Consider the following 14,629-nt stretch of genomic DNA (forward strand, 5'->3'; position numbering starts at 1 on the left):
TAAGTTATTGTTTGTTCAGTATTAATTGTCAGCCTTGTAAATCCAAGCTGGACTGACTGTACATATCCTGACCAAGGAAAATAAATTCTCCCTTTGTGCAGTAATCTACACCTGGCTTTACTGCCTCCATCCAGAATAATATATACATTATTTAGACTAAATGTCGTCTAAAATTAACCTTTATCTGCGACATAGTATAGCAAACTATTACATGATCAAAAATTAATTAATTTTAGCAAAAAAAGAAAAAAGTCTTTGTTTTGATTTTCTAGGGTCGCCAGAAATTTGTGATGTTAAAATGGGGTCACGAGCCAAAAAAGGTTGGGAACCACTGCTTTAGTACCTTTATAGTTTTATGTGGATCAGTTTGCCAACATTAATCTAGCACTGTAACCACCTAGCATGCTGAAACACTGCATTTCTGTTTTGTCTTTTTGCATATTAACCCAGGCTGTAGTTCTGTAACAGGTGCTAGAATATCATGTTAGTATTTTTTTTTTTTTTTTTTTTAATATGGAAAACATAACAAGAAGTCTAGTACCTCACAGGTGAAGTAGCAGTTTGTGGTGTTATATGTATGTAGGTGCATCTGACCAGCTGGTAGTGCAGTGGGTATAACATTTTCCAAAAAAAAGTTTGTGTGAAGCATTGTTGTTCTCTTCTCACCATATTCACTAACTGAAGCCTACAGTACAATTACAACTACACATTTATTTTCTATACACAGTGTGCAACAGAGTGTTTTCAGTGTTGGGGAGCATAGCTGCAGCTTAGAAAATTAATTAAGTTTAAGTGTGATTCAAGTGAGTCAGGAGCTTATAGGATTTTCCAACCTACACATTTTTATTTTCTTAAATAAAAAGTTTATTTCCATGTTGTTAAATCTGTAGGAAAAGTTAATATTTATATAAAATTATAGAGGCTGTATATCAATAGCATGTTGCTTGTGTTTCCAGAGTGAGTCTTCAAAATGCAACTACACTATCAACATGTTCAGTCTAATGCGTTGGATACATAATTAGGGAATTGCAACAAAACACTGTATAAAACAGATGTTGGCTTTGTATAAAATATAAACAGATATGTTGCGATTAGATGGCTCTATCAGATGATGTATGAAAGTGAAGTTTGCATCTTTTCTGTCAGTGTCAGACTTGATTACAGCAAGTTTGATTAGACCGGATGGAAAATCACAGTTGTGCGCACACACACACTCGCACACGCACACACGCACAAACACACACTTCTCCTGAGTTCTAATTAAAGTGGTTGTGATGACAGAGCTTGGAGTGTGATGTACTGTATTACACAGCAGTCAGTATCACATCCACAATAATGTGTGTGTAAGTGTGTGTGTGAGAAGGGGAGAGAGAGAGAGAGAGAGAGAGATAACAGCTCTATAATAATCAGTCCATAGGGAATGGCAGAGCAGAGAGCTGTGACAGCTTGTCCGCCAGCTAACTGTCAGTTACACAAACACACCTTTGCACACACTCACCGATGCTAATCAAACCTTACTGTGGCTACATCTGATCCAATGTCATAGTATCGCTGAAAAGATATTTTTACTGCATGTGTGATTGTAGTAGAGGCACCGAACGTGAGATGTTATGTTGGGAAACAGACCTTAATGCTAAAACATGAGAGTGAGGATTGGCTATAGCTGTGGTAGCAGCAGCAGTGGCGTTCTGGAAAACAGGCAGAAGACAGATGGAGAGGCAGACAGATTGACAGGTAGTCAGACAGACAGGTAGACAGACAGACGGATCGACCGTGCCTTAGGTGGTATGTTTGCGTCTCCTCTATTGTCTGCAGGTTTTGATTCTGTTTGAAGTTTTCCTTTTCTGCGATGGGTTTTGTTAAGTCTTGTCAGATTGTTCCTCCACTTTTTTTTCTGAGTTGTCAGGACAAGACGTCTTTAATCTTCCTATTCACCGTGTCTGCAAAGAAAAGACAAATACAGCTCTTTTCATTTTTTCGCTTATAGTAAGATGAAACCCACGAGCTGTGTCTATACTCCAATAATTTGAGCCTTACTTTGATATCAACGCAGTTAGAGCAGATGTTAAAGAAATGGACATTTCAGATCTTTAATTGTGTGAGTACATTAGGAGTGGAATGTGGCTGAGCAGATTCAATAATTAAAATTTGGTCTGTACAGTGTGAACCACAACTTTTTTTCTCACTGTACTAGTGAGCTGAATTACAAATAGTGTTCAAATGGTTTCTCACAAAATGTATGTTATGTATTTGTAGATGGAGGACCTGTTATGGTAGTAGTAACATTAGGTCATAGGTAATAAAATAAATAAATAAAGTCTTATCTTACCTTACCTTATCTTATGTTACCTTACCTTATGTTACCTTAACTTATCTTATCTTATCATACCTTACCTTATCTTATGTTACCTTACCTTAACTTATCTTATCGTACCTTACCTTATCTTATGTTACCTTACCTTACCTTATCTTATCGTACCTTACCTTATCTTATGTTACCTTACCTTAACTTATCGTACCTTACCTTATCTTATCTTATGTTACCTTACCTTACCATACCTTACCTTATCTTATGTTACCTTATTGTACCTTATCTTATCTTATCTTATGTTACCTTACCTTACCATACCATACCATACCATACCTTACCTTATCGTACCTTACCTTATCTTATCTTATGTTACCTTACCTTACCTTATCTTATGTTACCTTACCTTACCTTATCTTACCTTATCTTATGTTACCTTACCTTACCTTATCTTATGTTACCTTACCTTACCTTATCTTATGTTATGTTACCTTACCTTACCTTATCTTATCTTATCTTATCTTATCTTATCTTATCTTATCTTATCTTATCTTAACTTAACTTAACTTAACTTAACGATACATCATTACAGCTTCAGAGATATAGCTTTACCATGAATATTAATTGAAAAGAAAATATATGTACAAACAGCACATTGATGTTTTTTTTTGTTTCTGTCTTGGCATCTCTGGAATCGATTTTTCAGGACAACTGATGATGTGCAACCTGTTTTTATACAGTTCTTACTAATAAAACAGTATTTTTTAATGGTATGATGCAGTACTATTACTTAAATGAAGATACACTACTGTACTTGTGCCCCATTGGACCTTAATTCAGAAAAAAATGTATTTCAGTCAGTTGGGAAGAAAGAGAAATTATTGTTGTTCCTCTTTGAATTACGGCATCATTTACACATTAATTATCAGCTGAAAAGATAATTTGACATGAAAGTCACAGTTTATTGTAAAAATGACTGAAGTGGCCGACTCATAGTGCATAAACAGAAATAGTACACACCTGTAAACTATAGATGTGTGGAGGTTCTGAGTCACTGAAAATGTCTCTGCAGCTTCAAAATGACAAGACTATAGTGATTTTCATTCCTTTTAATACTGTTTTCCCTGAAATTTATTCATGTAACGGCTGTTTTGGTGGTGGTGACAAGAGCTTTATCACATGGAACTATATGTTACTGGACAAACTGCAACTTTCTTGACTTAAAATTATAATTTCATTAGACAAACATCCTATCATAGTGGAAAGAAAGTGTCTGAACACCCCATGCATTTGTGATGTATTACATTAAGAATCACTCTTCAGTCATTAAATTCCAAACCCACATGCTCTGTTCCGCACGTTCTGTTCCATCGAGGTCAAAGCTGGGCGTTTCAGCAAAATAGTGAAAGACATTCAAGGCATGACATGTGAAAACAGCCAAGAATTTAGTTTTGTTATTTATCTTGTTAACAATCAATGAGAAAAAAAAAACAAAATTGCATTTCCGATGATATTTCATGTTAATATTTGAAATTGTGTTAAATTTTAAGAGTGATGAAAACTTTTTTCCAATACTGTGTTGCTAATAACATAACTGGAGGTGGATCACCTTTGACCATCATTAATACTTTTCCTGTAATGTCTCAGACACAGACACACACACAGGAAGGGACGGGACTTCACTGCTCTTTTTTGTGTTTGTAGTATCCACCTTCCACATAAATTCTAGTCGGATCATTGTTGATAGTGCTCAAAGTCCACTTAAAACATAACAAGTGGTGCAAGGCATGACAAACCCCATCCCTCGCACGTACTGTATTGACAAAATTCAAAAAAATTTGAACTTTGACCTACTTTTCCTAAACTGTTCCTATATTCTGGGTCACTGGCAATCTATAAACCAAATTTGGTATGAATTCAACCAATAGCTTTGCTGCTACCGACATGTGAAATTTTCCCCATTATAACCCAGCCAGCATGTCCATGTGGGCCCCAGAAGGGTTACAATTGGGCTGCATATAAGGGTCCCATGTGGGTTTGTCCACAGTTTCCATGGTGGCCCCACATGTGTTCGCCCATATCAGAATCAGAATCAAAATCAGAATCAAAATCAGAATCAGAATCTCATTCTTGTCATTGTACCAAGTACAACAAAATTGAGGTAAAGCTCTCAGGTTCAGTGCAAGAATTTACAGATAGAATACAAATATCAGTAAAAGAACAACAAATATCAGTAAAAGGCACAGTTATTAACATAAAAAAAAGTATTCCAAACTAAGATATTTGCAAAACATAGAATTTAAGTAGTGCTAAAAACATGAGAAGTCGTGCAAATGACATGAAAGATAAATATCGTGGGATAAATAGTGTGAAGAATAAATAATATGAGATATTCAGATCTCTGATTCTGATTCTGATATGGGCAAACACATGTGGGGTCACCATGGAAACTGTGGACAAACCCACATGGGACCCTTATATGTAGCCCAAATGGAACCCTTCTGGGGCCCACATGGACATGCTGGCTGGGAAGTAAACTGGAGAAAAAAGAAAAAAAAAATTAAATTTGAAGTTTGACCTACTGTTCCCAAAATGTAATGAGATGCATTCTGGGTCACTGGCAACCTATAAACCCAAGTTGGTAAGAATTTAACCAACAGTTTTGCTGCTACAGACATTTGAAATTTCACCCATTGTACATAAATGGAGGGAAAAAAAGAGATTTTAAAAATTCATAAAAAAAATATGAGGTTTGACCTACTGTTCCCAAAAAGTAATCAGATCTATTCTAGGTCACTGGCAATCTATAAACCCAATTTTGTATCAATTCAACCAATAGTTTTGCTGCTAGAGTGTTAAAAAACAAAGAAACAAAGAAAGAAACGAACAAACCGAAAAAAACACACAATACCCCTTGCCTCCCCTTCGGGGGGCTGCATAATAAAACTTCTGAAACACAGCTGAGCTCATCATGTCTTTCTCACTGACCAGTTAAAATCATAAACAGGATGGAACTTTATCCTAAATGGAGTTTCATAGTAGTTCAGGCAGGCACAGAGGTCTGATTTAGTCACAAAACCTTATTTTCTGTCTAATCCTTCAGTGGACACACCACTGCTCATTGACCTGCACAGCTGCAAGAAAAATCACCTCCTCAAATACCCCACATTTATCCTATATTAAGCCAAAAATGATTTCACAGTGGAAATATCAACGTGTTCATATATATACTGTACTTGTGCATTGAGAATTCATGAATCTCAGACTTTGCTGGGGGTTTTTTTGTCTTTGTAATCTGAGGGACTGTCTGTGTCATACTTGCTTACATTGTTCCAGAGCATCACTCGAACTGAGTCGCTGCCAAACTCAAGCGTATGACATCCTGTAATAAATGTTTAAATCAGTCACTACTGTCCTGCCTGAACTGTCAACAATGGCAGCAGAGAAACTCATCTACTGGTCTTGTTTTTTTTTTGGATTCAAGTTAAAACGCCAAAGTCACACAATAACACATCTAACCAGTCGAGGCTGTGGTACAGAGCGATAAAGTAAAAGACTTGACATTCACAGTGTAGGAATGATTTTGTAACCTTGCAACAATAATTGCTTGAGAGAAGAGCTCTGAAAATGTCATTGCCACTCGCTTCCAGCCCAAAAACATCTGCCTGTGTGCACACAACCTAATGCAAATGTTTCACTTTTAGCAGAAGGACTTAAGAATATAGGAAAAATGTAATGAGTTTAATGCAAAAGTGTTGTGCTCTGGCGCTTACTGTAACACATCATTAACAAAAAAAAAAAAAAAAAGGAGAGGACAGGAGTTACAGAGAGCAAACAAAACAGCAAAGGACTCAACTGAGCTGAACTGAGCGCAGCAGAAAACCGCACAAGCGCAGAGGAGAGGAAAGCGTCATTGAACGTCCTAATCTTCAGTGACTTTGTTGGAAAGATCTGGAATCCTTGACCGTTAAAGTTAATCTCATCATAATATGGGTCTATTTTCCAGCTCACAGTTTGCTGACAGAGGAAGTCATCATGCTGGGGAGAAACCAAGCGTTCACACTTCAAATTACCGATGACCCCGATGCATACACACACACACACACAATCACATTTACATAGAAAGATACAGCAAATGAACAGATGTGGAAAGAGCTCATGCTGATACACACATGTACATGCACAGATGGACATGTAGACACACACACACATACACACACATAAAAAAAAAAAAAACACTACAGGTTCATCCATACAAATAAAAGTGCTGATTACGTGGAACCACCTTTGTATTTATACATAGACTAAAATCAACACAAAATTAGATGAGAAATGTAACAATAGGTTCTGTCCAATTTAACATCAACATTTTTCCATATTATTAACTTCATGTTTTGCACCATCACATTTTATTAAAATTAAACCGTACCATTATACCCTCTGATATAACATAACGTGCTGTCATTGCTTCCAGATTGCCTTATTATGTCTGTAGACAAGTTAAAAGGAAGATTTTTCTGTATTGTGCTTGATTGGAAATGATAAATCGAAGTTGGCATGTGTGAAGCTTTCACTTATTACGTGCAAATTGCAAAAGCGGCTCGACCCCGTTAATAAACTTTGTTGTTAAAGTCTGAAATTTGTCTGTGAGAAAATCTATTCCTTCACTAAAAACAAAAACCTGTTTGAAGATAACAATTATTATTATAAATTAATATTGGATTATTTTATTTAACGCTTGAATTATGATGAATTTAATGTGTGAAATCTTTAAATAGTAAACAGTGAAGTCAGTATTTTTTTTTGGTTGGTTTTTTTTTTTTCAGCTTTTGATTCAGTGGTCTTTTATTTGTCTCATTTACCAGAGTCACAGTCATCACTGTTTTGGTCTTTAAGTTGCGGTGCTTAAACTCATTTTGTAGTGTCCTGAAACAGAAATGGTCCCACATAAACACTGTGTTGTGTGCACACAGTGGATGCGGCTGAGGCACAGCAAATGGTGGAAACAGCAAAGTGCTCTAAAAGTCACTTACAATTTGGAGAACTACTTAGTCAAGGTCATTATTGTCTGTGCATGTGTGTGTGTTCCTGCATGTGTGCATCTGTCTATGTGTGTGTGTCTGGAGAATACAATAATGCAGCCATTTTCAGCTACACCAGAGTGCAGTAAAACCATTAAGTGTCTGACAGAAGTGCTGACTGTAGATTACAGCGGCTCTAAATCTGAGCCCGGCATTGTGAAGCCACTGTGCTCCATAAAACTATGTGTCATTTCTCACACAACAGGACGTAGAATGTGATGTTGTAGTGAAATCAAGTAACATCTATTTATTGCGCTAAACATCAGTAATAAGGACAAAAAAGTAAAAATGATAAATTCACGCAAATGAAAAATACAATAAATTGTGTAATGTTTAGAAAATGTAACATATTCATATGATTTACTAATTAAATCCAACCAGTTGCTGTCAAAAAAACTTACAAGATAATATTGAGTTGACAAAATAATGAAAAAGTATGCAAATGGATTGATTTTACTCATCTTAACCTGTTTGAATGAGTTACTGACCAATGACTTATGTGGTTTCTATCCTAAATACTGTTTTTTTTTTTTGTTTTTTTTTTTGGCTGAAGCTGAAAGGGATATTTTTCTTGCTGTATTCTAGCTGCATTTCCTCTGAAACAGCACATTTAATAATGATTCTGAGACTTTTACATCCATCTCATCAGTCTTGCCTTTCTCTCTAAACCAAATGTATTGAGAAAAATATTGTTGTTTATGAAATATACTCCATTTATTGTGGGAATGTCATTTTCAGCTGGTAGGCTGAAAAAATGGGCTTAAAGTTGAACAGGTTAAAGTTGGGGATTTTGTTGTTGTTGTTTTTTTTATTTTAAACAATAGTTTATGCACAAACGTTATGTTTAATGATTAAAAAGTTGTTGCTGCTGTTGAGTACATGGTTTCATTTATTATGTGTATACCCTTTATGTAGAGGCTATTGTGAAGAGTGGAAATGAATCAGTACTTTATGCACCACTTAGTATTATTGAATAGATGTAAAATTAACGAAAAATGATCTAAAAGTTTTGAAATATTTGTTTTGTTTAAGTATTTACTATATATTTAAGTTAACTGGAGCTTCAGTAAATCTAAAATTGCCCAGACACTAATCTAAGTATATTTATGGAAAATGTTTATTCATTTACTTATTTATTTATTTAACACTCTGAATCTACTTTTCTTGTAAAATGATTTTAGTTGAATTAAATATTTCAGTTGCGTTAAGTTCATTTGATCAACTTTTGGAAAAACTTTACATCCATTTTTTCAATATTTTACTTTAACCCTTTATCAGGCAAGTTACTTTTTTTAGTCATTTCCACACACATCACAAGACAGTGACAGCAACAGTTACAGTGTGGACAGTGAGGGAACAATCTCAGGTCCAATGTGGTCTACAGGGTCTGTAAGGTCCACTTCTGCAAGAACAATGAGTGTACCTGCATTGTTAGGTACCATGAAGTAATGGTACTAATGTAAGGAATGACGTTCAAATGACAATGTGGATGTGGACAGGTGTCTGTATCAGCACTTATGTTGATCTAATGTTCTAAAAATGATGTTCTAATGCTCTAAAATACATGTTTTCCTGTATTTTTATACATATTTCCTGGATTTTTTTTGCCACTTATGGGTAAGGAACCAAATATGGTAACTTCACTGACCTTGATTTTCTACATAACAATAAAAAAAATTGAAAATAATTCACTAATAAAGTCTTATTGTGTCCTCCAATAACACACCAAGGTACAAAGTTTGAATTTCAGAATATTTCTGAGTGCCCTATAAAGGGTTAAATCTACTCCATAATGTTCTGTCTTCTGTGTGTTCAGTGTCTTTTACAGTGTTTTTAAGTGTCTCTCTATAAGGTGTTTCTATCAGTCCCCATTCTATTTAAGACAGTATCTCAGGAACAGTTTGACAGAATGTTGCTGTCAGTCTCATGAGTCTGACATCTCAGGAAAGTCTGGAGGGAATTTCTTCAAATCTGGCTCAAACCTTCACTCGAACGATAGAATGCCCTTAAAAATATTTTGGTGGCCAAAGGTTAGAAGTTATTTCTGGCCATAAATGCGCATTATAAAACTGCATGAACAGATTATGACAAAAGAAAAGTGCAAAAACCTGTTGTTGACATGAAATCTGTTCATACTATGCACCGTTTAATCTCATATCATATAAACTGCAGTTCTTTAAAAATAAAAAGATGAGGGTTATTTGCAGTATAATCATGTGTAATGGCAATAATCTGGTATTTATAATATAATTATGTGTAAACCTTAATCACTTTTTGCTTGGTGGCAATGCTGTTGCTTGTTTTTCTTTTTGTACGTCTCAGTTCAGTTATGGTTTTATGTTATCTGTAAGTTTTTTTTGTTTTGTGTTTTTTTCACCTGCCAAAGGGACTTCAGCCGTATGGTTATAATCTTTCATATTTATGTGTAAATGTTCATTAATACGAACAGTCCCATTTTAAAAAATAAATAAATCATTCCTTCATTTATTCATTCAAGCTTACTTTCTTTTCTCTCACAGTAATTGTACAGCTGTTTTTATGTCTTTAATCTATTCTTGCTTTTTTTTTTTCTTTTTGTTTTTTCCCCTGTTTGTTGCTTTGGAAAAAAGCATCTGCCAAATGCATAAATGTAAATGTAATTCAAGTTCTTGTTCATATCATTAACAGCTATGCATTTGCTTTCTATGACAAGTACTAAAAATGATCTGCTGTGATAACGCTACTCAATCTTTTTTCAATAGAAAAACTAAAAAAGAAAACAAAACAAAAAAAACACTGAAAAGCAACAACATGTAGTGAAAGCCAAAATAAATGATTAAAACCTTTTATATAGCAATTAAAAATGTAGCACTTTTAGCAAAAATACTGAGCTTCGTTGCACATTTTTAATCAAAAACCATAAGTTGCATCTGTGATATTACACCAGTGCATCCTATATAAAGTTTCACCATATCTTTCCTTAATTTTTCACATTAAGATAAGATAACATAAGATAAGGCAAGGTAAGGTTTGATATGATACGGTAAGGTAAGATAAGACTTTATTTATTTATTTTATTACCTATGACCTAATGTTACTACTACCATAATAGGTCCTCCATTTAGAAATACATAACATATACATTTTGTGAGAAACTATTTTTTTTTAAAGTTTCATTATATCTTTCCTTAACTTTTCACATTAAGATAAGACTTTACTGATCCCACCATGGGGAAATTTAACAGTTTACAGCAGCAATATGCAACACACCAGTGCAAAAGAAAGGCAGGTAGAAACAAACATTCTTAAAAGTCTAAAAATTTAAGTATAAAATTGAAAGATATTTACATATTTGCGTAGTGATTGCACATATATATGATGTGATATGGAGTAGGGCTGTAAGAAAATATCGGTTCTGCAATATATCGCGATATTTCATTTCACAATACTGTATCGATATTAAAAAGTACTGTATCAATATTTTTAGGTATTTATTCAAATGCAGATATTGTGGAGGTTCTTTTTTTTTTCTTTTTTGTTTATATTTTATTTATTATTTTTAACACTCTTTATTAAATAATGTTAGTTCCTTTGTTGGGATTGAACTAAAATAATGTTATGATGTTAGTTCTGAACTAATAGAATATGAGCATTTGAACAGGATCTTAAACTGTAAAGTCTGTAAAACATAATTTAAGTTTTAACAAAGGGAAATTTTGTGATATAACATTAGATCCTGTTCTGATCAAATAAAAATGTGTTTAGTATTTGGACATATTTTGGGTGTAATTCAGTTCTTCAAGGAAATAATCATTAAAAAAAAAAAAGAAACAAACAAAAAATTGCCTTTTTAAACAGTATCGTGGTATATCGTGATATATCATATCGTGATCCTAGTATTGTGATTTGTATCGTGTTGCCAGATTCTTGCCAATACACAGCCCTAATATGGGGGTGGCGCCAGTAAATATTAAAATCTATTGTAATTACGTTTGCATCGAGAACAATGGATCAAAACGTGCCACAGTTGTTAGTATTTGTGTGTTTTAATGCTTCTTATACCATAATAAGTCCAGTGCATTGCAGTATGTGTGCAGTGTGTGATATTCAGGCAGCCATCTGCAACACTGCAATATAATTAAATAAGTCAAGTGTTACAGACGCTGATCTCAAAGACATTGGTTCCAACCTGAATAAGGACAGGAGCAGCTCAGTGCAAATGGGTCAGCTGTGCAGTCGATACATCCCACATGGAGACTCTCTTGGTTGGTGATCAAATGTAAAGGAGATGAGTGATCTGAAGTTCACTCCGGCAGCAGAGCTAGGAGGGAAAGAAGATAAAAAAAAAGAAGAAGAAGAAAGGAGGGAAAGACAAAAGAGCAGGGAAAGAGGGAGAGAGTTGGGGAAGAAAAAGAGAGAGATAAGCAGCATGTGTGAGCCTCTAACCACCAGCTGACACTCCTCATCTGTTGTGTTGTGTCTGTATGCCTGTTTTACCATTGGAGCACTGTGGGTTTGTCTGAATACATCAAAACAGAGGCTGAGAGAAAGACAGAGGGAGAAAGAAAGCGTTTTCTTAGAGAGACTCTGGGATCAGCTTTCTGTCTCACTTTCTCTGTCTTTCATTTCTCTCTGTGTAATATCATTTCCCCACTCTGTCCTGCTTTTATCGCTCTGCCCCTCCACTCCCCCACCACCCACCCACCCACCCCACCACCGCTCCTCCCCCTCGTCTCCAACCGCCCCCACCCCCTTACCCGCTTTCTCCCTCTGTCTCTCTCTCAGCGTCTCCTCTCAGAAGTAGAGTTGGGAGTTGGGAGCAAAAGGCAGGAGACAGACAAGATAAAAGCTGTTTCCTGATTCTTCAGCTCTCAGCTTCTCTGCTGTCAGGCAAGAAGACAGCTAGTCAAGACAGAGAATTTCCTGCTAGATGTATCCCTGCACAGCTGCTGTCGCTAACAGGCAGACAGGCTGAGAGAGGAGAGGTGGAGGGAGACGGGCGGGTGGAGAGACAGATATTTAGACTGGGAGATAAAACGATGATCCTGATGTACACATTCTGACCTCTTAGAGTCCACATACGTTTGTTCTTTATATGTAATACGCATGCAATATGTTACATGCTTGAGAAAAAACAGTTCGGCAAACAAAAAAAACACACTTTGAACTGTTCACTAATGATGTCCCGCAGAGAGGAAGAAAGAATAAGTCATGAGTGTATGGAACGCACAAGAAAGACACAATATCTGGAATCATGTAGATGAAAAGATACCACACACTCACACAGACACACACTGATATTTACTGGATATTATGATGCTAGCTAACAGCAAAGCTTCCTGTAAGTGATGAGCAAGCCCGTCTTTGTTTCTTCCTGTGTCTGTGATGGCTGGTGGTATACAGTATACACACACATACACATACATACACACATGCATTTCTACCCTGACACTATCTTTTGAAGCTCTGGCCTCAAGCTTGTTTTCTTGCCAATTGTTTGTTTTATCTGTGGAGAAAGTGTCTCCAATTCTCCGAGCTGATGTACAGAAGATGAACTGTTGTTCTTTATTAGCAGAGGTGGAAACATCAAATGTTCAGCAGCCCACAGAGCACACTGATGGTCTGATAAAGGTCTGGTTGAAGTGACACCAGCTTCACTTTAATATCAACAAATGTCACTTGTAACAGAGCGAGCAGGGCATCAGTTTCTCTTCGACTCTTCTAGAAAAAGACCTTTTGCTTCATGTAAATGGTTTGTACTTCAGGGTACTTCATCTGCAGTGGATGCATTCAAGACAAAACCTGCCACAGTCCATGCATCAAAACAGGCTGTACTGTGAACGTTCTCATTATATAAACACATAAATAAGTAAATATCCATATCCGTAACTTTGCATGTCTGGGGAGCAGTATGCACTTACATGGTTCTATCTTAGGATGCACTAAAGATGAATTTCTGGACCTTTTTATATTCTACACCTTATTTACCAATACACAATTTCAGTCCAAAAGGGAGATATTACAGCTGATACAAATGTTCAACTGAAACATCATTTTAAAGCAACATGTACTGTTTGTGAATGTCTGGAAGAAAAACAGTGCATGAAGGAGCGGGATTTCAGTTCCCAGTGAAATTTATTTGACCGAGTAGTCAAGGTGAAAACAGCCTGAATAACCAAGTGATATGCACACAATTAAAAATTATTAACAAAATTAAGTGACCAAAGAATAAATAAATAAACATTTGCAACTAGGCCCATTGTCTATTTTTTTGCTCTAAGATATTTACATACCAGTATCTGAACCCATAGATCAGTGGTTCACAACCTTTTTTGGTTCGTGACCCCATTTTAACATCACAAATTTCTGGTGACCCCAGACATTCAAAACAGAGACTTTTTTTTTGCTAAAACTAATTTGTTTTTGATCATGTAATAGTTTGCTATACTATGTTGCAAATAAACATTAATTTTAGATGACATTTAGGCTATATAGTGAAAAGCCACAAAGTGAGAATTTTATTTTCCTTGCTCAGGATATGTAGTCAGTCCAGCTCGTATTTACAAGGCTGACAATTAATACTGAACAAACAAGAACTCAAACTATGAATTATGAAAGAGCTGCAGCATCTGAAACCGACCACAATGAACATTTGACAGATAAACAGTACCACAGTGCTTCAGTTTCAGCTTCAGAGTTTGTCATGTCTTTTATGTACTGGAATTGTCTCTCTCAACTCACCATATATTTTTTATTAGTAACTTTTTATTCTTATTTTTATCAATTACTAGAAATTTCAGGTGACCCCATTTGAATTCCAGGCGACCCCACATGGGTTCCCAACCCCAAAGTTGAAAAACGCTGCCGTAGATACACGGGGATAGTCAGGATTGACTATTTGGTCAATGAAAAAGTCATTTCTATTATGATGATAAACACCCAACATAGTTTCTTCTGATCATTCCCAGCTATAAATGAATGGAACGGGTTAAGCACATTAGCTATTGGAGATTATGAATAAATGGACTAGTAAGAAAATACTAAATTTTAATAAACTACATACATCAGACTTATTTTGTGATTGTGTGGTTATTTGTTAGCATTAAGTATAAAAGTTGCATATAAATTATACAAATAAAGATTTCTTGCTGGCTTAAACATGAGCATGGAGATATATAAAAACCGTGTTACAATAAATACGCAGTTAGCACATACATACAACCACTCTTCACTCTAAAAGCTGGCTAGGTGGTATTATTAA

Source organism: Sphaeramia orbicularis, chromosome 16 (assembly GCF_902148855.1).
Source record: "Sphaeramia orbicularis chromosome 16, fSphaOr1.1, whole genome shotgun sequence".
Lineage (NCBI taxonomy): Eukaryota > Metazoa > Chordata > Actinopteri > Kurtiformes > Apogonidae > Sphaeramia > Sphaeramia orbicularis.